At 41.2% G+C, this 25,116-nt stretch overlaps 1 long non-coding RNA gene across 2 annotated transcripts; it reads right to left on the reverse strand.

Annotated features, from left to right (window-relative positions):
* Positions 1–802: 802 nt before the first annotated feature.
* LOC143764500 (uncharacterized) lies at positions 803–25,043 on the reverse strand. 2 transcript variants are annotated; one of them, XR_013213215.1, is made up of 4 exons: positions 24,776–25,043; positions 6,876–7,022; positions 2,307–2,341; positions 803–1,208 (listed from the first exon to the last, which is right to left on the reverse strand). It is a non-coding gene; the product is annotated as an uncharacterized LOC143764500 (long non-coding RNA). The 2 variants fall into 2 exon arrangements; XR_013213214.1 differs by lacking the exon at positions 24,776–25,043 and having other exon boundaries at positions 6,876–7,950.
* Positions 25,044–25,116: the final 73 nt, after the last annotated feature.

Raw genomic sequence — 25,116 nt, forward strand, 5'->3', positions numbered from 1 at the left:
ACAGCGGTGTTATCTTTCACTGTAATTCTAGTCCGTGAACAAAAAAAGATGACAATTGTTTAGCCTCCGGGTGCTTACAACAAAGAAAGATTCCGTCCGAGGAAAAATAACAAAATAATTTAAAAAAAATCGCTGTATGCCCAATTTGATCTGATAATCGGATCGCACTCAGCCATGGAACTCAATGCATCAAACTGCACTCAGATAACATCTAAGTGCAGTCCAATTTCCATGCACTGACGGAATGGAGAAGATGGAGAACATTTTTCCACCATCTTCTCCTCATCCTAAAGAACCGGATCACTCTCTGATCAGATGATCATTTGCGTAATCGATCCGATTCTATTGGATGGCAGAAAACATGGTTGTCTGCAGATGCCCTAATCTCACTTGAAAATAGCCCAGCTGCAGTACCAGACACAGTCTATGGACATGAGAGGCGCTGTTTTTTTTTTAAAAAAAAGCAGACTTTTTTTTCTACAATTCCAGACAACCCTTTCCATTTTGAATCCTCATCCACATCAGTGGAACTTTATTACCGTATATATTCCCCCTACACTAGTGGTTAACAATTAAGCTGTCAGACCCACAACATGTTGATAACTGGTCCCTGACCTTGTTTGCGGCACAGTACTTTTCCACTTTGGACTCGTGATTTACATGAGACGTCTTCACATTCTATTTAATTGCTTTCATTACGGGGCATATGTTGCACTTAATGTTGGTCCTGAGGAAACAGATTGTTGTTTTATCTAAATCTCAACACTTAGCAATGTGCAGTTAGTATTTAGCGACTGCCCATAAATGTAAGGAAAAGTACTGAACACTGGAATTGTTCTATAAAAAGGAAGTGGTTTTATATGAAAATAAAATAATAAATATTTGTCCCTGACTAAACGAAGGAATGAACGTGGCGATGAGATTTTCTATAATATTTATAATAAGAATATTGCACTTTAATAAACCTCTGTGTATTGATTTTTATTTTGGACCTGATCTCACATTGTCTTGCAGCCAGGGGCGGGGGATCCCAACAATTTTGCCAAATTTGAAGAAACTAGTCCTCCTTCATACGTCCATGTTTCCGGTACATGTGTCACCCGTATTCCAGATCCCACACATACCTATTGTATCCCGTGGGGCTGCTCAGGTGTCCATAAAAACCACGCAGAAACTCGTCCGTTTTTTTTCCCGCAGCACAGATGGGTCTGTGAAAAACACATACAGCATACGGATGGGATCCATGTACCATCAGTGTGAAATCCATGTACAATCTTTGTGCCATCCAAGTACCACTGTGTGCCATCCATGTATCATCCGTGTACCATCCATGTGCCATTCATGTACCATCATGTCATCCGTATGCCATCCAAGTACCACTGTATGCCATCCATGTACCATCTTCTGCTATTCATGTGCCATTCGTGTGCAATCCATGTACCATTCGTGTACCATGTACTATCCGTGTGCAATCCATGTACCATCCATGTGCCATTCATGTACCAGTGTGCCATCCATGTACCATTATGTGCCATCCATGTACCATCCATGTGCCATCCGTGTACCATCCATGTATCATCTGTGTGTCATCTGTGTACCATCAGTGTGTCATCCATGTAGCATCATGTGCCCTCATGTACCATCTTTATGCCATCCATGTACCATTGTGTGCTATTCATGTACCAGTGTGTGCCATCTATGTACCATAGTGTGCCATCCATGTACCATCCGTGTGCCAACCGTGTACCATCTTTATGCCATCCATGTATCATCTGTGTGCCATCCATGTAGCACCATGTACCCTCATGTACCATCTTTATGCCATCTATGTACCATAGTGTGCCATCCATGTACCATCTGTGTGCCATCCATGTACCATCCGTGTGCCATCCATGTACCAGCTGTGTGCTATCCATGTACCATCCGTGTGCCATCCATGTACCATCTGTGTGCCATCCATGTACCATCTGTGTGCCATCCATGTACCATCCGTGTGCCATCCATGTACCAGCCGTGTGCCATCCATGTACCATTCGTGTGCCATCCATGTACCATCCGTGTGCCATCCATGTACCATCCGTGTGCCATCCATGTACCATCCGTGTGCCATCTGTGTGTTGTCCGTGTTTAACATTGCACAGTATGAGACATGCTTTGTCATTTCTTTCTTTATCCAAACCAGAAAACCCCTGTTGGTAACATTGGACACACGGACCATATACTGATGACTCACTGATGACACCGGTGCCGTGTTTTAGGCGGACATGTAAAGGAGGCCTTAGGAGGAGGCCGCTTGGTATACTCACCATGAATGAGGAGCAACCAAGTTCATGCAGTTGTCCTATGGTGTAAAGAGAACGTTTTTGAGAAAGTGCTCTAAAACTGAAAATCACACACTCAAATTTGACCACTGACCAGTGTTTGGTAGGCAAACAAAGGTGCAAATTAACTTTCCAAAGCAACTTGCCGGTTCTGGCAAGTTTTCAGTCTTGTGTCTCAGAGATTATGGGCCAAGGGGTGTCATCTGGATCCTTGGCCAAAGTAGACTGTAAGGAAACCAATGTGGGATGTGTGGACACATAGTGGATCGGATTTGGCTAAGGTTCACATCACGTTAGGGCATTCCGTTAAACGGATGCGCTAACGATGTGTCCCAAATTGTCTTCCTTTCTGCGATCGCTCTAACGCATGCGTTAACGCAAAGCTGCATTCATTTTACTCACTTATCTAGCACCAGTGTATTCCGCAGCGCTTTACATACCTCATCATCGCTGTCCCCATTGGGGCTCACATTCTAGATTCCCTATCAGTATGTCTTTGGAATGTGGGAGGAAACCGGAGAACCTGGAGAAAACCCACCCAAATACGGAGGAACATACAAACTCCTTGAAATGTTGTCCTTGGTGGGATTTGAACCCAGGTCGCTAGGGCTGCAAAATTATAGTTCTAACCACTGAGTCACCTGCCAAGGTATATGCAACAAATACTTTTTTTTATTTTTTTTTTACTATGGGCCTAAGAACTAATCGCCATAAGCTGTCGCCAGGTTAGCAACTACCTGCCTGGTATTTCTTAGGCCCATAGTGAAAAAATAAATAAACTAGTCCTGGACAACCCCTTTAAGTCTGTTCTTGCATCCTATTAATTTCTATAGGATTCAATTTGATTGCAAAGAGCAAGTCCCATCATTAATTTTATTGGTGCATTATTGTATATTTTCAGTGGTATTTTTGGCTCCTAGTGAGCGTTCCTCCTGCCAACTGTCCCTGAACCTCCTCAAGTGTCACAGCCGTCAGCAGAATATCTTTCGCCCACATGTTATTGGTGTAATGACGGCTCCTATTACTTTTCCTTTGCCAGGATATTAGGACGCCGGCCTGGCTACGGCAGGGTTACATAGAAAAATTATTCCTGTTGCTTGCCACATGCTTGAATAGTTGCAAAATTTTAGGTAGGAGAAGTTGGGAGCCAAACTGCATCAAGTGAAGAAAACCAAGCTATGAAAGAAAAAAAAAGTGACTTAAAAGCCATGGACGTGTCGATGAAGCTTGCAGCTAGAGTAGATGCCATCAGGGCAGTTTTATGACAAGGAAGCTGAGATACAGCGTATACGAACGATCACTACAGATATATGATTTGCGTATAAGGTGGAATAAGTTTGGACGTTCATCTTGATGAGTTCCAACCTGCATTCAGCCTGGAGCGGCATTCCCATTTCTGGGAATTTTGCAGCAAGTCACTGCAAGGATCCGTTTTCCCCACAGATGGGCTAGTTTCCTCTTACTGTAAATTTATTCTGAAAAAAAAAAAAATGTTTTCTCAAAATGGTGCCGGCCACGCCTGCGAAGTAGCATCTATCAGCAATCCAATAGATGCTACTGTACAGGCGCCGCCGACGCCATTTTGCTAGAGGAAAAAAAATAGTCTCCACCAAGTTGGCGCCGGTGCCATTTTGAGAAATATATATATATATTTTTTTTTAATAAATTTATATCACTAAAAAAAATAATTAAATGGATATTATAGATGCAATCATGCAACAGTGCAGGCATCGCCGCCGCCGTCTGCCTGCTGAATGTGATTTTTTTTTCCAAAAAATATATATATTATATTCAGTATGTAAAATATAGGGCAGGTCAGTGACGGATCAGTTTAGGAGAAACACCGTATGCCCTACTGGGGTAGGTGCTCAAGTAGGATCCCACACAATATATAGATAAAGTAAACTTGGCACTCAACTTGTGATCAGCTTTTTGTAGGTTAATGCAGTCAAAAGATAAACAACAGTCAAATGAAGTTTACTTTACTTTATCTGAGGGATCAGTGACCTGTCATGAGGCCATAAACATGCATGTAATCAGAGCACCACATAAAGCCCCACCCACAGGCCCACCCACAGCTCTGCCCCTAAAAATAAAGATTAAACAACAACCACAAGACAGATTTCATCACTAGGTATCATTTTAATCAGTATAACGGTGCCAACCTGACAGTGACTGTAGTTTACACAGCACAATCCTGCTGACAGGTACACTTTAAGCAAGTTGAATATGAAATGATCTCTAAAAGGCCTAACGTTAAAGATGACACATTTAATTTGTATTTCAAGCCAGAAAATATATATTTTTTCATCTTTTACAATTTAAAAATTACAAAAAGGAAAATGAGCTGATGCTAAAGTTTCGCCACCCTGCACGGTTAGTTCCACCTTTTGCAAGTATCACAGCTTTTCTTTGTTTTGTTTTTAGCCACACAAGAGTCTTTCAATTCTTGTTTGAGGGATTTTCATTCATTGTTCCTTGGAAAATTCTCCCAGTTCTGTGAGATTCCTGGGTCGTCTTCCATCCTCTGCTATTTTGAAGTCTAGCCACAGATTTTCAATGATGTTCAGATCAGGGGACTGTGAGGGCCATTGTAAAACCTTCAGCATGCGCCTTTTGAGGTCATCTTTTGTGGATTTGGACGTGTGTTTAGGATCATTATCCATGTCTCTGTTATGCTTGCGGTTCACTTCAAAAGTGGGGGCCATGTCGAGTAACATGTTGAAAAGGACCTAGGAACCAGCTGGCAGCCCATGTCCCTTGCGGCCCAGCACACACATGGTCAAACATCAACCAGGTAATTGATATGAACCATCTGCTTATATCTTTTGTCCTACCACTATTGCATTTGCATATCTGACCATTGTATATGTATGACCATTGTGTATATAGTGTATTGTCTAGTGTGCTCTTAAGACGATTAAATACATAATTTAACCTTGGGCTGCTCTTTTACCTCGATTCACATGTCCCTTTCTCGGCTTAACTTTCCATGCTACCGGGGCTGGTTTTTGGCCCGATATAATCCTGTTACTGGACCAGACTTATATCTAGCAAAGAACTGGTGACAGTCCTACCGGGATGACCAGGCGCTGTTTCACTAGTGCAAGTGAAAGGGCCTCTCAGGGTTGTGAGCGAGTGTGGTGCCACGTCAGTGACTGCGTGGGTTACATCCTCTTGCTCCCCGTGCCTCCCTCCTGGGCTTGTGTGGACAAGGGATGTCTGTGAAAAACTGTACCAAGCTGACCTTACATGCCCCCAGGGGGTGCAGAACGTCACTTTGGTGATAGTGGGGAGACCGCATTACGGGATCCTTTGATGTAGTAGTGATGTCAGGCGAGGTGGCGAGGTGCGGGTTCATCATATGTAGTGACAGCGGTGGGACTCCGGGTGATGTCATTGGTGCCATCCTTCACAAGGCCTTTTAGAGATCATTTCAGCTTCAACTTACTTAACTGTTCACAATAAGGCTGCCGTCACACTAGCAGTATTTGGTCAGTATTTTCCATCAGTATTTGTAAGCCAAAACCAGGAGTGGGTGATAAATGCAGAAGTGGTGCATATGTTTCTATTATACTTTTCCTCTATTTGTTCCACTCCTGGTTTTGGCTTACAAATACTGATGTAAAATACTGACCAAATACTGCTAGTGTGACGGCAGCCTAGCAGTAATTTTGATCAGGGGTGCCCAAACTTTTACATGCCGCTGTATGAGGATTCTAAATGGAGGACACCCGGTATATCTGGAATTCCTTATTAAAGTATTCAGAAAGGAGTTTTCTTAAGCAGTTAACATGTTTAACATTACATGAAGTTTTTCAAAGCAGGGCTTCACTTTAATTGTACACATGGTCCCTGTACGGGACTGTTTTTCACAGAATTTTGGTTTTATCTTTGTAAAAAGTAAAGGTGACAAATACAAGGTAATACATGAGCAATTGCTACTGCACCAGGCATCAAGTCAGAGTCTAATCTCCACTGGCTTCTAATTAACAGAGAAGGGATTGACTGTTGCTGTTTTCCAAAGGAAACTGATCAACTTTGCAAATACCGCACAGGAAATCAATATTGACAGAGTAACAGGCGTTGTAATAAATCCAGTAATTGTTTTTGCTTTTACCATAAATGTGAAATTAATAAATCTAATGCTTTTACCCTACTGTTTTGGGCAGTTTTATGCAACCTCTAACATGATGCCATCTATTACTCTTCGGGTATGTGCACACGGTGCCTCTTAGAGGCGGGGCACCTGATGAGTTTTCCAAACCAAAGACTCTTTTAGTATTTTTCCTAAAGTGTCTTCGTTGGCGTTTTTTCACAGTCGTTTTTGCGGCTCCACGGACGGTAACTTTCTTTGTCATTTATATGAATAGAGAGCAAGAACCGCCCAAAGAGAGAACATGCCATTTCTTTTAACGAGAACCTGTCACGGGATTTTCTCCATATGAAGTACGGACACCACCATTCGGGCCTTTTTTACACCATACTGGAATGCTGTAAAAAAGTTCTCAATCCCCTCTGCAGATCCCAAAAAAGACCTTTGATTATACTCACAGACGGTGCTCTTCGGTTCCATGGGCGTCTCTGGTCTTGATCTGGCGCTTCCTCTCCCATCCTCCTTCTTGCTTCATGTGGATGACGCGTCCTATGTCATCCACACAGTATCCCCAACATGCTCCTGCGCAGGCGCACTTCTCTGTCCTGTCGAAAGTAGAGCAAAGTACTGTAGTGCGCATGTGCCGGGAAAGCCCAAAGAGCACCAAGAGAGGTTGTAGAAGTTAATCGATGCCATGTTTTTAATGAAACCCAATTGCAAAATTATTTTTAGCCCCAATTACAAAAATTTAAGTAAAAAAAAAGAAAAGAAAAAATCTTTTCAAAAGGTGGACAACCACATTAAGGCATTTATGGACCAAGTATGGATCGTGATGTTCGGGACGGCCGTAAATCTCCTAACCCAAACGAAATAGCCTTGTAGGCATATATGAAGCTGTTGAGTTCTGGTCAAGAGATTCACAGCCAGTTGATCTGTCCAAACTAGTCCAAGGTCACCATGGGCATGTTACATATACATGGTGTTTTTCAATGTTTTATCTGCAATGGGTGACAGAAAATTAGGTACTTTCGAGAGTATTCACACGAAATACTTGTTAACATTGGTTAAGAGAAACCTTAGAGAAAGAGTTAAGAAAAATTTTCACAAGTTTTGTAAATCTAAAAATATTTTTTCATTGCAGAGATTTATAAAAAAAAAACTAAAAAAGTTACTAATCTATTAAAAAAATAATCTCTACTACTTAAGATATGCTTTACTGAGGGAAAGGCTACGAGGGTTCAAGTTTTAAGCAACAAAGATGCCTCCAAAGCTCCAAGTAACAAAACAGGTTTGGCCAATACAAACAAGTTTCTTTGTCTTCTAATCTAATTTTCCATTACACATGAGAGTAAAATGTCCACAATTCAAACCGTACACAATAGGTAGGAACCCAACAATGCAGAAACACAGAAGCGGGGCGAGAAGTTTCAGGACAAACTGAGAGGCAGGAGTGTAGAGAAACATCTCATGTCCATACAATTGTGACCTCTTGGTACATTTAAATTCCTTAGAGAGGGTCAACATTGAGCATATTTACACGCCAACAGAAAATCTACAAATCCTTTTAACGCTAAACGCAACTATCAATTTCCCTATAGTGAAGGTTTGTAGATGTGAAGATCTGAACATTCGGACACCAAGGTATTAAGGATCTGGAAGGTTAGGTTCCTACGATGAATTAGGTTAGGTTAGTTTCACACTAGCGTTTATCCGGGCTGCGGAGGGATGCGGACTTCCTCCGTGAAGCCCCGCCCACTGTCGCACCTCTTTGTTCAGCTCCACCTACGGCTGCATGAGGCATGCGCATCCTATCTTTAACATTGGGTACGCAGGCTATGCCGCTGTATGCGGATGCCGCCGCATGTATCGTTTTGACGGTGCGACGACCTGCGCCGAACGCAACATGTTGCATTTTCGTGCATATGCCGCACCGTCAAAACGACCTTGGTGTGGCCAAACATTTAAGTGCACCTTCCCACTTCTTTTACATCTATTTCCACCTTCTCTAGCTCTATAAAGCCAGAGCTGTCAGTCAAAGAAGAAGGTGGGTGGCGATAGAGGGAAAACAAGTAGGTGGGAAGGTGCACTTAAATGTTTGGCTACACCCAGGGTGCACCAAGCGCTTATAATTTGTCGGCACAGAATGACTATTCAAACCGAGTCCCTTTAATTTCCGGATCCAAAAAAATTGGGAAGAGGGCTAAAGTAAGAACTCCACACACAGTCCTCGGTGTGTTAAAGAGCCATTAGACCTGATTAGGCTCCATGGCCCCTCTGCACACAGTTTGCATTAAAGGGGTTGAGCACCTTTTGGGACAATTTTTTTCTTCAAATATATTTATCTTAAGCTAAACATAATTTTTGGCAATCATGTTTCATGAAAAAATTCACACACCGTTTGCCTTCTCTAGTCTCTGTGCTGCACTGACTGTTCCTGGCTGCAGAATTAAGAGTTAACAGAGAGTCCGTCAGTCAGCTTGCTATGACGGTCTGATGGGAAAGTTTGTAACTCTCTAAAAGCATGTTTTCCTTGATTTTTCTTGTGTTTTTTCTCTGCGTTTTTTTATGCATTTTTTGCAGCTGTTTTAGCATGCTAGATTTGCATGCTGATAAAGCTTCGCATTGGAACAAAAAAAGTCCTGTTCCATAGAATGAGGTTTTAGCACAAAAAAACGCTGCAAAAAAAGATACCTGCATTTTTTTCAGTGTTTTTTCACCACCCATTCAAGTCAATCGGTGAAAAACGCTGAAAAAAATGCTGAAAGAAGTGACATGCTCCATGTCAAAACAAAACATGCAAAGCACAAACTACTGATGACAAAAAAATCAAGGTGTGTGCATGAGATTTCTGAAATCTCATAGACTTTGCTGGTACTGTGAAAAAAAAACAACTGAAAATTAGCATTAAAAAACGCATTAAAAATGCAGCAAAAACGCCTAGTGTGAACTTAGCCTTTTCGGTCTTTTTCTGAGCTCCTCTCTGATTTATGACCACGTACCACACGAAGGTTGAATCAGCAGAGAAACTGTCATAATGAGGTCCAGTTGCAGAAAATGTGTGTGTGTGTGTGTGTGTGTGTGTGTGTGTGTGTGTGTGTGTGTGTGTGTGTGTGTGTGTGTGTGTGTGTGTGTGTGTGTGTGTGTGTGTGTAGGGGGGGGTTTAGCACTAAAAAAAGTCCTCAAACTTGGACAGCCCCTAGACCTAGACCCAGGAGCCCACAGTTAAGCCTCGGCATGCAATCTGTGACATTGTGAATCCTATGTATGAAATCATCTGTTTATATCTTTCTTTAGAATGTAAAATATCTCGTCTTACCCAGTGCCGTGCATTCCGGAAGCCGAGCATCCGAAAACACAAAATCCTATAAAAACATACCGTAACAAGAACATTGAAAGGTGAAAATGGCAAAAAAAAAAGACCCAGAATGTATTTTATAGACTACTTAATGCATTAATTAACATAACCTTCCCCACCACAAGACAATGAGGCCAATTATGTCTGTACACTTGTTAAGTCACCTGCTCGACCAGTCCGCACAGTAATACTTGGCGGATATAAGAACCACAGATACTAAATGATTGTAAAGAGGCTCCTGACATTTGTAAATAATTATTAACTCGATGATCACTGTGGGTCCAACCGCAGGGACTCCAGCAATGCTGAGATCTGCCCCATCTTATGTGGCTTCTGCTCCACTCATTGTCTATAGAACTAGACTGTGCTCTGCAGTTCCCTAGGAAAATGAATGGAGTCAATGCCGCGCACATGAACCTGTGCTTCATTCAAGATGGGGCTGTAGTGTCCTGCTCTGGGGGGTTCTAAAGCCCCAAACTATAGATTGCTGGGGGGCCACGTGGTCAGACCCCAGCCATGAGATAGGGGATAACTTGCTCTTTTTGGAATAACTCTTTAAATATATATTTTAGTATCATAAAATGTGACTATAAGATTGTCCCCTAATATTCAGTGGTGACATCACAAAGAAAGGAATTACATTGCATCTTATCGACAGCCAGTATGGAGCCTACAGTTTTGGAAAACCCTGCTCCCTGGCATAGCATGTATGGAACAGACTTGAATTACATATGGTGGTGGGGAGCGCTGCAGTGGAGGAACAAGGTGGACTGAATCTTGGTCCCATTTATTCTTCTGATCAACAGTTGTCTCTAAGGACAGGCTACCGCTGACCTTTCTATTCAGAGAATTAATGGTGCAAATCAGATTAATATCATTTTTTGGTGGAAGAAATCCTGTTAAAGTCACTTTCTAATTATAATAATAACAATCAGGGTAATTAGTGCTTGATGTGTGTTTTAACAAAAATGTGCATTACTCATAAAATACAAACTCTTCTTTTCATAGACAATTGCGCCATTTTTCTTATATTCCCCTCAGAAATGTATGACTAATTTATCATATCAGGAAGACACAAGCCAATTTTCACTATGTTTGTGTCACAGGTTTACCGCAACAGAGAGGATCCAGAAGATCGCAGCATCGGATTTCTCCTACTGCACTGAATAGAAGCATTTCACCTTCATATTAAAGTTTCTTTAAGCAGTGCAAGGTTAATCTGCACAGTTGAGAGCTCCTGGAAGCTTTCCTGCATTAATGTGGGTCCTGGCTAGCACTCATTGTCAGAGCAAGCTTATGCTGCATGGCTGTAGGTTGTTGGTGGTTATTATTGGAGAAAGGCATTTGGTGGATTTAACGGTGACTGTTACTAGGTTTTGTGTGTGTGATAATTCCCCTTCTTCTACTTTCGTTTAACCCTGTCATGAAATACAATGACCCAATGGGGGGTCGGTAAGCGGATGGCACAACAAACACACAACGGGATGGAAAAGGGGAGAGGTAGGCCCTACCGATATGGAATCGAGGGATGGACACCCACTGAGCTCAAACCTGAGCCTGTCCGTGCACTCTCCTAATGCCCTAAGTGGGTCCTTCCCCCCACTGCCATCAGGAACCTCGTCCCTCGCTATCACCTCACACTGCCCTGGCTAGTGCACTGGCCAGCAAAGGTGCTATCCTCACCACTGCAGATGGTACAAACACAGGGGACAGTGACAAACACAAGAGGGACAAGGAATAAACACAGCACTTAGCTTCCAGACTCCGCTGCCAAGCTCCACACCGCAGAAGACACAGAAACAGGACTCCAAACACCAGAAGTAGCTAACACTAGAGAGCTGCAACTGCATGGCTGGTCTCCATAGAGAAACTCTATCACCAACAGTCAGCTGATGCATCAGGTGACCGTTTAAAGAATGGTGGGAGTGGTCATCACCCACATCAGCTGACCTAGCCACTCTGCAGTTGCAGCAGGCTTCCAACATAGGAAACTAACATTATCCCCCGCTGGTCCTGAAAGGAAAAAAAGCTGTATTTAAAACATAGTGGAACCAGAGCTGCCACGCATCCAAAATTGGATCGTGACAAACCCCATCCTCCACTCCCCAATTCATTTCTCTGTTGTTTGTGTGAGTATATTTGTATGATTGGTATTTTTCATTATCCGTGTTTGTATTACCTGGTTAGTCTGGTTGATGTGTTATGGTACACTACTACTCCCCTCTTCCCTGGGTGGGGGAATGGTACAGACTCCGTATATGGCCCTGGCGTCTTCACCATCAGAAGTAATCCGGGGAACAGGGTGAGCTAGGGAGCCCCTAGCGTTAGGGACATTGAAGAAGGAGCCCCTGCCCTAGTCCTGGGACACCCAGTAAGAGAGTCATGACAGTTTGACTTTGAATTAGATTTCATTAGATTTCTCATACATTACTAAATGGATCTATTGGACTTGATATGGATGTTGTACTAACTTTGAAAATCCACATAAGAATGGTCACATAATTCTTTCTGATGAGATTTGTGAAGATTTTCTCTGGGGGGGAGGAGAGGTGGAGGGGGCTATTCGATTTGCATATAATAAATTTGGTGAGAATCAAATATGCTGGGAAGGGGTTAAAAGAAAATACATTTTTATGCTCACGTTTCCTTGACCCTGCCCATACCTGTTCCACAATTCCACTATTGCATGGAGCCTACTCAGCAAAAGCGTCACCCAATGGAGGACACAGAGGAAGAAGAAAAAGCGGGGGACCATCAGAAGACCAGTCAGGGATCAGCAGCTGTAGGACAGGTATGGGAAAGGCTGAGAATTTGTTTTTCAACCCCTTCCTCCCATCAGAATCCAGCAAATTGGCAGCCTTCCTTCATGAATCCACTAGCATGAAATTCTAGAATAATTCAATCCACATACAATCAATTCACTCATAAAGTGGTCCCAATATCAAACGTCAACCACCATCTTCAACCACTTACCCTGATTGACAGCTCCTCAGTGTCCCTCCTCCCTGATGCTGCTGAAATCTCACGCTGCTGCGTACAAGCTGCAGCTGTCAGTCAGACAGGATGGATGGGCGGAAACTAAATTCACTTGGAACCATGAGTTCTCTACATCTGCTCAGCTTAATATCAGGATTATACCGTACATCCATTCTAACATTGATTTTCAAAGCAAGTACACCATCCTCATCAGGTACAAGAGATCAATTTATTTATTTTTTTAATATATAGATTGCATTTTTAAATTTGGGGATAGACCTGTTTTAACACTCTTACAAATATAGGTATTGCATATTTAAGAAATATTAATTTGCTACACTGTACTGCATGACTAATGTGTGACCATGGGACTAATACCAGGCAGTAATCTCATTAGTAACGGTGCAGCGCTTTGTCTGCTGGTGAACTCAGGGTTCTGATCGATTGTATGCAGCCGTGAGCCCTGCAGATAACTGTAGAGATAGGATTTGGCGGAAGGAGGGGGAAGCAGTTCATGATTGTTTGACCTGAATCAAGTGTCACTTTCAAGCACTTGTGTCATCAACAGTGACTGGGATAGGATTGCTAGTCCTGATAGCAGGAGCGCCTTGCTTTGTCAGCACAGAACAGCACTTTAGCTGTCAATACTCATTAAATACTGTAGTTGGCAACTCTGATTCCTATATTAAAATGGATATTTGGCCTAGGGGCCTTTTACATTTAAATTTTCTGTCCAAAATGAGCGTCGATCGATGATATAGCAAGACGATCAGCGCTCGTTTATCTCCATTTCCATGTCCCAATGTCACATGACATATTGATGAGTTTATTCTTGTTGCATTATCAGCATTTTTTTTAGTATTTAAAAAAAATACATGAGAAAATATTTAAAAAATAGTGTAATGCGCGTTACTCACTCACGGGAATAAGAAAGCCTGAAACACAGAGAAGCTGCACCCACACGTCACTGGTCCCTGTGCAGATTAGATAATCCCTAACCGCACAAAAAACACCACCTCCAACCTGGCTCTCTAAAAGGTCATCGAGGGGTTCATTGTACCTACTGAGGAAGCAGAGGGGAGACAGCTGGGCACAGCTAACCAGGAGAGGGAAAGTGTGCAGAGGGATTTGAGGACCCAGTGTGAGGAAACATAAAGCATGTGCACTAAGGGGAAATAAGAAGAAATGAGGAGAATAATAAATGAAACAAGGAAAATATCCGGCGCTAACTGAGGAGAAAGGAAAGGTGCTGGGAAGGCAGACAGATACACAGAACAAATATGCACAGTGTTTGCCTAGCAGGGAAAATCCCTTAGCTGAAGGGCTGGAACTCCTTAGTACTTATCCACTTAGAAGTATAGCCAGCAAGGAAGTGTAGTGAAGGAAGAATATATACACTGCTCAAAAAAATAAAGGGAACACTTAAACAACAGAATATAACTCCAAGTAACTCAAACTTCTGTGAAATCAAACTGTCCACTTAGGAAGCAGCGCTGATTGACAATCAATTTCACATGATGTTGTGCAAATGAATAGACAACAGATGGAAATTATTGGCAATTATCAAGACACACTCAATAAAGGAGTGGTTCTGCAGGTGGGGACCACAGACCACATCTCAGTACCAATGCTTTCTGGCTGTTTGGGTCACTTTTGAATGTTGGTTGTGCTTTCACACTTGTGGTAGCATGAGACGGACTCTACAACCCATTCGCCGCCTCATCAGGAGCATGCCCAGGCATTGTAGGGAGGTCATACAGGCACGTGGAGGCCACACACACTACTCAGCATCATTTCCTTGTCTTGAGGTATTTCCAATGAAGATGGATCAGCCTGTAACTTCATTTTTGCACTTTGATTTTGAGCATCATTCCAACTCCAGATCTCCGTGGGATATTAGTTGTGATTTGCGTTGATGATTTTTAGGTTTTATTGTTCTCAATAAATTCCACTATGTAATGAATAAAGATTTACAACTGAAATATTTCATTCAGTAATATCTAGGATGTGGGATTTTAGTGTTCCCTTTATTTTTTTGATCAGTGTATATAGCCCAACCCAGAATATGATAGGGGAACCAAAACGGGACAATGGGAAACACCCAAAGAGGAGCAAACCCAAAGAGGAAAAGGCAATAGTTCAGAAGATGGGAAATCTGAACATGGAGCTAGAGGTCACCAGATTGAATCTTCAAACTAAGCAATGACAACTAGTTTATTACTTTTCCATAAAAAAACAGTAAAAAAAGGGAACACAGACTTATTACACTTATGCAAGTAAATTAAATGTTTAATCTACAAGACTGACAAAAAAAATGTACATTCTTTCAGAAATCTGGTGAACTTTGTATGTATTTTACACTTTATTTCCTCTCTTCTGTGCTCAATTTTTAATTGTCTCCTCAATGGAACCATTATCACTTCCGACTCTTAATATAACTTACAAAAGGACATTTTTGCCCCAAATTCCCAATTATTTGGTACAATAATAAAAAAAAAAACATAGATATGGGTTGCGACATTAGGGTATGTAGACATTGAGCATTTTTTCTTTTAGGAGTTTTTGGAGCAGAAACTGTACTAATCCTCCTCAAAAGTTTGGCGTTTCTGCTCAGTCTCTTCTCTGAAAAGACTTCATGCGAACATAGGCCATTTGGGGATATGCTCTAAAGGTACCTTCACACGAAACGGCATTATAATAAGATTATGCTTTTGCTTTATTTGCTCCCCAAATCCCTGGTTTACAGGGGAACAAATAATATTTTTTTTAATGGCGACAATTGGGGTGTTTGGTGGACCCATCAGATTTGTAGGGTGCTGGTGGAGTATTAATGGTGATTATGGATCTGAACATATGATGGAAATGTGTGTTCCTCTCTGGGATAGCTACCATCTATGGTAACTTATTTGTCCCTACTCCTTTTTTGACATCCATAAGTCCAGTCATCAGCATTTTTGTTGGTAGTTTAATGTTGTCATTTTTCTGGACAAAATCTTTTAGTTATCATAATTAGCAAAATAATGCAGCAGCAGTCAGTGAGGAAACGTTCACATGAACTTAAGCAATACAAACTTTGTAGTGGAAAAATCTTCTCACTTCCTTGTGTTATATTAATCTCATTCTTGTGAATCAGGGTTGGAATTTTTACACCACAACATTATATAACACATGACTGAGATGACTCATTCCTAAACTTGTACATTTCAGAAGCTTGAACGTATGAACTGCAAAGTCATTTTGCAATAGAAATAAATAGGGAGAGTTTTTTTGTGCATTTTTTTTCTCGCAATTTTGTCAGAGCAGACCCACTTCAAAGGACTCCTCAAAAAACTCTGTGAGCACATAACCTTAGAACAAACAGCTTTAATAACTTCTGTAAGGAGTCATGTACCTGTAGGTCCATGATGTGTCCAGGACAAATTTTTTTTCCCCATTGGTTTAAACTTTAAAATTTCTTATTAAATAACAGCAAGCAGGAATTTTGAAGACCAAAAAGGAATGTAAACAATATTATATTGGAAAATAGAATAACTTTTCAGGAAGATGAGGTTTAATGTTGATAAATGTAGAGTAGTGCACCATGGCCGTAGTAATCATATTGCTGAATATACATTACACGTAAATGTACTCAGGATTTAAGAACATGAGAAGGACTTGGGTATTCTGGTTACAATTACAAATAAGCTGACAGCAGTGCTCAATGTCAGGCAGCAGCCGCAAAAGCAAACAAGATTTTAGGGTGTGTAGTAAGAGATTAAATCCTGTGATCCCAAGGTAATTTTCCCCCACTCTAAAATCATCTGTAAGGCCACATCTAGGAGTATAATTTCCAGTTTTTGCTCCATATTTTAAAAACAGAGGGACCTAGCACAAGAACATAAATCACCTCTGTTTTCTCTTCTCTGAAAACCAATCTGCTCCTGCAGACGCAAAGAATCAGTGGAATCTGTCTGCTGTACATTTATAATGGCGAAGGAGAGGAACCAAAGTCAACGTTCTCCCAAAGAAACATTATGGTCTGGCAGATTGATGGAAACTAATGGCAATAGCATTGGTTGTCGCACTTTCAGAAATATCTGAATAGATTTTTTTTATCAACTAGGGAGAAGTGAAAATGAGCTGCTACTTTTGGTTTACATTGTTTGCATGGTAGTTGGGTGAAGACCTTGGTTTGGAGAGTAGAAGCAGAATTTCTAAGACCTGATTCCTGAGGAGGCCAAAGGCTCTTCTGCCACATAAAGAGAGAAGAATTATAAAGGACATGTGAAGAATTTTGCATAGGAGCCCGAAATTTTCACGTTAGCCATCTGGTATAAAAAATGTTGTTTATGTCATAATAGAAATGGAAAATCTGTGTTTGACCGATTCATTTTTGAGTGTTTGTTTCAGAACTGAGGGTGGATTGGAGAGTCACAAGAGTGTCAGATGGGAAATCACAGAGCTGGATGTGCAGAATGGGCAGGAGTCGGGCATGTAGTTGCAATTTTGTGGCTCGAGATTGAAGAAAGAGCTGACTCAAGAAATGGTTTTGAGGTGGAAGTAGGTCTTAAAAGGTCTTTTATGTCCGGGTTGAAAAACAGGGCAAAATCAATATTTATCAAGTGCCAACAGACTTGAAACCATTACGGTGATTGACAACTCTACTGGGTCGGTGAGTGAAATGGGGAAAGATAAATTTTTTCCATGTTGAGTTTTAGATAGCAGAAGATGGATATGTCTGGTAAAGACTCTAGAATTCTGGAGAGTGGAGAGGTGACATCTACCCAGCCACAGGAGAAATGGAGAATCTCTGCCATACAGCAATTATATGCCAACATATACCTCATGGTTCATTATTACAAAAACTAAAAAATAATAATAATTCCTTATACATTCCAAAAGCAAAACTGTCACTTTCACATTTCCTGTTGCTCAGCTTTGTTGTACAGTTTGGGACAGAATATTCTGAGTCATCATCACTAGTTCATTAGTGGTTGGTTGCCCCCTACTTTATAAAACATTATTAATGTGCCCAGAGTGGTGAAAGAATATAAAAAAAACCCTGATATTCAACCACTGGACCAGCGATGTAGCAGGGGGGAGTCAGATGACCGCTGCAGCCAATCATTGTCCACTGAACAAAGAAATTATTTCTGATCAAAGGACTTAAATGTAGATTATACTAAAATATACTGACAATTTAGTTTTAGGGGAGTGGAAAAAATGTCATCCTACCATATTTTGTGAGTTTGCTAACCATCCACTGTGTTTTCTTACATATTGATTACAGGTCAGACTTTATTCTAGTGAAGGGTTCATCGATTTATGGGGATTCACTACAAGCGCATTGGCTGGTCCCTACTGTCCACATCCGTGTTGTAAGGAGGCTAGTGGCCGCGTAATCAATGGGAGGTATGTGTCACAATGGTGGCTGCTCCCTGTGATGTAACCCAGAGTATTTTTCTTTAGCGCACGTAAGCACTAAGATGTCGTTTAGTGCACCTGGGTCCGTGTTGTGGGTAGCTATCAGAGATGGGCGGGTCTGGCTACCCACACACCTCACCTGTGGGTGTGGTTACAGCCTACATAATGGAGGCTGTTAATAAAAAACCCAGAATAAAATGAGTTAAATCTGTAAAATCACCACTGTTTAAAACAGGCAACAGGTATACTCCAAAATATAGCTATTTACAAAAAAACAGAAGGAGTACAAAACATCCATATAAAATGTCTCAAATATTTTATTAAATTACTCGTATAAACTACCAACTACCATATACACAATATTATTATTATTATTATTAAAAAAAAAAAATTATGGACAAAAATTGTCACAGTGAAGGATACAAATAGAAAAGTTCCGAGACTATTACATATGTATAAGGATCGGTAGTTCAGAGACCATAGAAATCCCCATAATGCAATAATACTATAGAAATGTATTAACATTGCAGCACTGTCACAGTACTAGAAAGTTGATATAACATTGTGGGTGTAACTAGGGTAGGTTGAAACCTATTGCCATCATAGCTGTAACCCCATATACACCCAGAACATGAATAGTCCAAATCTAGTACATAGAAAAACGTTTCACCCAAATAGGTCCTTGTAAACGGTCAGACCACGCAGCCCCAACGCGTGTTTTGCGTGGGCTTCCTCAGGGGGCTGTGTTCACGATGATAATTTTTGTCCATAATTTTTTTTTTTAATAATATTGTGTATATGGTAGTTTATACGAGTAAGTAATAAAATATTTGAGACATTTTATATGGGTATTTTGTACTCCTTCTGTTTTTTTTTGTATATAAATAATGGAGGCTGTTGTTTGGCACATGGTCTGTGTCTGTGGAGGGCTTTTCCCTCCCCAGACACAGACCATGTGCCAAATATCAGCCTCCTGTCATGATAATATCAAAATGCCATATTGTGAGTTTAGTCCTAGAAGGTTCCATGGCAGACACACGCTGTGGGCCATTCAGACCCCCCCTCTTCTCACTCTGCCTGCTGCCTGTGTGTGTAATTCAAAACCTCTCAGTTTCCCTCCTCCCACAAGAATTTATGTAGTTTTACGTTGCAAATACCAGACTCTGTGAACACTACTCATCCCCCCTCCCACCTGGTACTGGTTGAAACTGGTGTAGAAACCATGAGCTTCTATTGTTCTATTAAAGTGATATAAAGGAGCACCGATCCGGGCTAGAGATATAAGAGTTATATATTCCGGATGCCCATCGATAGATCTATAACTTACTGAAACCGCTAGCAGCTAACTGCAACGAGTGCAAAGAGTGGATTTCTCCATAAGCGGGTTATGTAATTACTCCATGTTTACACTTAAAAGAATCCCCATGATGTGGGGCACATCCTGATCATTGTGTATTTAATATATGAGATTCATACAACGAGCTAGGCATAAAAAAGTTTTCATAATTCTAAGTAAAGGGGAGGTTTCAACCTTTAAGTGAGGTCACCACAGGGGGAGTGCTTGGGTTTTGGGTTGTGAGATAACTTAGTGAGACAGCAGTCTTGCAGTGTCTTTTGTCCGGGGTCTAGCTGCTGTACAGATATGTGATGCATCTAGATGTAGCTCCTCCTACTCAGCACACGGCCTGCCATGATGATGCAATGACTTAACGACCTGTAAGAGTTCTTTTCAATTTTAATCCTTTTTTTATTTGCAATTGTATTGTACATATGATTTGTCTCCTTTATAATATCTTTTTATACCTCTGTAAACACTGCCTACCTTTTTTGGAGTAAAATATAAAATTACTAGCTTGTGTCTCCTTGCTCTAAAACGAACTGTCGGGTCCTCTGAAGTGAATTACGCTACTGATTTGGGTTGGCTCCGGACCCATTAATAATTACGAAATCGGAGCTGGTGGCTGCGGATTTGTCCTGTGCGTTGGGAGGCTTTGTTGATAATTATTATTCCCGCCTGAGTGGGAGTAGTTACATCGCCCTCGCTGTAGCGTGCCCAATAGCCAGTACATAGCAGGCAGCCTTTCTGGCGACTAATTACCCTAGGTGCAGTAGCCTAACTGACCTGAGGGTAAGGGGGGTGCCATAGAGCTGCAAATTTCAAACTGAAACTGGGAAGTGGGATATAGATACATCCCCTTCAGAAAGAACCAGGGGCAACCAAGCAACAAATTGATGTGAGTGGTGGGGATGATAAAGGTATCCTCCCCGTGACCCGTGACATATTGATGCGATCCCTGACATACCCAGTGGGATTCCTGACACCTCCATTATGTAGGCTGTAACCACACCCACAGGTGAGGTATGTGGGTAACCAGACCCACTCATCTCTCATAGCTACCCGCAACCTGGACCCAGGTGCACTAAACAACATCTTAGTGCTTACGTGCGCTAAAGAAAAATACATCACAGGGAGCAGCCACCCCTGTGGCACATACCTCCCATTGATTACGCAGCCTTTAGCCTCCTTACAGTGTGTAAAACGCATCAGAGAACATTCCCCAGACATAAATCCTTTCCAGGCCAAGTCATTCGAAGTGCTGTGCACTGCTGCTAAGCCCAGTAAATGCAGCTTTGGCATGTAACTAAACTTGCACTTGACCTAAATTCTGGAAATCCAAGCATATCATGGAAGGGAAAGCTACATGTTGATAAAGGTGTTTTTTTGGTTTTGGCCAATAACTGAGCTCATTTGCTGCAGACCTGTCGATATGATGTCAGCGCTGCGGACAATACCAGACACCAGGATCAGCAGCCGAGGTCAGCGCTGGACACTGGGAAGGTTAGTAAAGCTTGTTCAGTTTTATTTTTTTAAAGCAAACTGCAATCAAGGGACAGGGGTTTTCCAAAGCTGGAGAATCCCTTTAATTCTACCTTATCTATAAGCTGGTTCCTAATATTTCCTTATGTGTGTTTTTGCTGGAAAAAGTAGCTGGCTATTCTGCAGGAATAGTTTTTTTTAACTCCTAATTCCACAGTGGTCCTTGGTCTTTCTTGGGTAATTTTAACTGGAAATGACATTGACCCCTTAAGACTAATTTAGCCTTAATTATCAATATTTTTTATTTAATCGGCTCAGCCTGTTAATATTATATCAACAAACAGCCTATTAGACTCTAATGGGTCGCCACTGACCAAAACCTATTAGCACCCCGCCATTATGCCGTGAGAGCAGGGGCGTACTGAAATAGGTGCAGGGGTTGCAATTGCACCTGGGCCCTGAAGCGTCGAGGGCCCAAAAGGTCCCTGTGGCCCATATGAAAAGACCATTGCTATTAAAGACTTGCAATAATTGATGGATCCATTGGCGCTTTTGCATTGGGGCCCACAAGCTTCAAGTTACGCCGCTGAGTGGGAGGGATGATAGATCGTCTGTTCTTCCTCTGTCAAACTCCTCAAATAATAAAGTAATTATTGATCCCAGCATGTTAAGAGTTAAACTGTTGGGATTTGAAAATAGTGTGGAAAATAGTCCATGAGCACTAGCACATAAGCTAAGTTTCCATAACCCAGCGGGACTGACACATGCAGCTTATACTGAGCAGGGTGAGAACTCAACAGGGAGGAGGAGCAGTGAGGCTAGTTGGGTGTAGATTGAAAGCAATTCTCCTTGTCTTGAGCTTGTTTATAAATGAAAAGCAATTCACTGAAAAGAACATGAAATCCAAAGAAAATCTAGATGGGAAGAAGTTGATCTTGCCTTTTTGAGAAAGGATTATACAGCCATTGTGACATGGATTTTCACAGCATGTATCCCAGTATCATCCGGTCTAAAATTTATTTAATAGTGGATGCTGTTTTTTGTTATAAAATCTAGTGACAGATCCGCTGTAATGATCACACAATTGTTCACGGCTTAATAAATCCAAACCTACCGTGTAAATTCCTGGACACTTCAATTAATTGTTTTCCTACACAAGAAATGACCCCATTACATATCATCATGTTACTCGTTTTATCATAATATTTACAATAATCCCTCTTTATGTTTCATACACATCCATCTTAGTTATTGTTTTGCCTATTAGTTCTGACACTTTTAGGTAATTATTTCTGCCTGCTGAATTTGCCAAACCAAACAGACTACACACAGATAACAATGACATAACTGAAGGTGCGAGGGTGGAACTGGTTTCTTAAAGTAGCACTCCCATTATTATTTATTAGCTAAATCTGTATGTAGTGTAGTGTAACTGCAGTAATATACGCACAGATCGTCGTCTTCCCCAGTTTTCAGCGCAGCTCTGGTCCTCTTCTCACCTAATTTTTATTACGATTTGCCGGATCACATTGGGGTTTATGTGTGACCCAGAAGTCACTTTTACAATTTAAGGACAAGGTTCCTTTGACTTCCGTGGTAAAAGCATCTTTCCACTCACACATAGACCCTAGAGTGATCCAACAAGTTGGAATAGGAGTCACGCGAGTGAGAAGAGGACCGGAATTGCGCTGGAAACTGGAGAAGATGGCAATATGTGCATATATTACCGCATTTACACTATACTACATATTATTTTACACAGGTATGGCTAACAAAAGAAAAAATTAAGGGAGTGCTTCTTTAAAAGACGAGACACGTATGCTTTGAATACCGGTCATAAATAATTTTACAAAAAAAGATGCTTACAGAAACAAAGAAATAGTATTATGGGCACCACATAGTCCTCCATACAGTATTATGGGCACCACATAGTCCTTCATACAGTATTATGAGCACCATATAGTCCTTCATACAGTATTATGAGCACCACATAGTCCTCCATACAGTATTATGGGAACCACATAGTCCTCCATACAGTATTATGGGAACCACATAGTCCTCCATACAGTATTATGAGCACCATATAGTCCTCCATACCGTATTATGGGAACCACATAGTCCTCCATACAGTATTATGGGCACTACATATTGATCCATACAGTATTATGGACACCACAGTCTTCCATACAGTATTATGGGCACCACATAGTCCTCCATACAGTATTATGGGCACCACATAGTCCTCCAATCAGAATTATGAGCACCACATAGTCTTCCAAACAGTATTATAGGCACCACACCGCTTTCCAAACAGTGTTATGGGCACCACATAGTCCTCCATACAGTATTATGGGCACTATACTGTATATTGCTCCAGAGTATAATGCCCCTTATACTGCTCCATAGAGTATAATGCCCGCATATATTGCTCCATACAGTATATAATGGCCCCTTATATTGTTCCATAAAGTATAATGCCCGCATATATTGCTCCATACAGTATGTAATGGCCCCATATATTGCTCCACAGAGTATAATGAGCCTCATATATTGTTTCATACAGTATAATAGGCCTCATATATTACTCCATACAGTGTAATGGGCCCCATATAATGCTCCATACCGTATAATGGCCCCATATATTACTCCATACAGTATAATGTACACTGTGTAGATAGGGCTTCAATGGCTAGAAAAAAAACAGCTGATCGTTGGGTGTGAAAGGTGTCAGACCCCCACTGATCGGATACTGATGACTAATAATACAGATAGGTCATCAATTTCTATGAGAGCGACTCTTACTCATAGCATTATAGGTAATTATATAAAGCTATGAATAAGAGCGGCAAAGCTGATAGCATGTAATCCAGGAGTGATGCCCAGTAAAATTATGATGAGGATGAAATAAAAATGTTTTAATATGTGATGCTAGTCAGTATTTTGTTATAACTATATTAACAGTATGCTTCCATATTACAGTCTAGTTACAACATACACTAAAACTGCAGTACATAAATCACATTTCACATGACACCACATATATAGATAAAACGCATAGTCACATTACGCGATTGTTGTCTTCAGGGACAGTAACAGGGCAAGATAGTCCACACCCTGACACTTCCACGCATGTGCTCTGCTAGGGTACACCGAGATACGTGGAAAAAATAAACTACAGCAAATTATATTCACATGTACACAGTTATACCACATTGTAGAAGGAATAATTAATACCGCCACACCATAACCATCCGCTACCGCTATACGAGTCCCCTTCAGAGAGATTTTACGTAAGGCTGAATTTTTTTGACCAAATTTTGCAACATTTTAGCAGAACGTGTGACTTTTTTGCACAAGAGTGGCAAAACAGACGTAAATAAAGAGAATTTTTTCAAAAAATGTTGGGCAAAATTCATGAACCTCATGCATCATTTTGAATAATTTGGCACAAAAAAACCATCAACAAACAGCACTAGTAAAGGAAAAATAGTCCTTCTTTATTCTCTGGGTTAATTTTTGATTAATGGTTGTGGAAGCTGAGCAACAAGTGGTAAGCCAAAAAAAAAATGTAGACTCGGTATTGTCAGGTCACGTTATTCACAGTGAACATAAACTTGGTTCATTGGCAGAGCATAAAGTCCAAAGGAAGTGAATGATTTTCTCCAGCAAGAAGCAAACGGTACAAGACCTCACCTCAGGCCACGATCACCACGCACCTACCATCCAAAAATCTACGTCCTGATACCTAATCTGAATGCAGGATATTGTAGAGACAGAGACCCCGATTCCAGCAATGTGTCACTTACTGGGCTGCTTGCTGTAGATGTTTATAAAATCCTAGCTTTATCAGCAGGATATGATCACTGGAGGACTAATTGGCCAGCTGCCAAGTAGTCCAGCCACGCCCACACCATTGATTTACATTTTCAACTCCACCCTAGAGATATGTAAGCTGAAATGTGATTGGACACTGATATATATAATCCGTTATATATAATATAGAGCATAGAGAAAGTAGAGCAGTTGCCCCCAGCAACCAATGGCATCAAGCAACCAATCAGATCTCTGTTAACATTGCCCCCATTAACCAATCCGACCTATGTTTACATTGCCCCCAGCAACCAATCAGATCTGTTTACATTTTAGA

The sequence above is a fragment of the Ranitomeya variabilis genome, chromosome 4, assembly GCF_051348905.1.
Source record: "Ranitomeya variabilis isolate aRanVar5 chromosome 4, aRanVar5.hap1, whole genome shotgun sequence".
Taxonomy (NCBI): Eukaryota; Metazoa; Chordata; class Amphibia; order Anura; family Dendrobatidae; genus Ranitomeya; species Ranitomeya variabilis.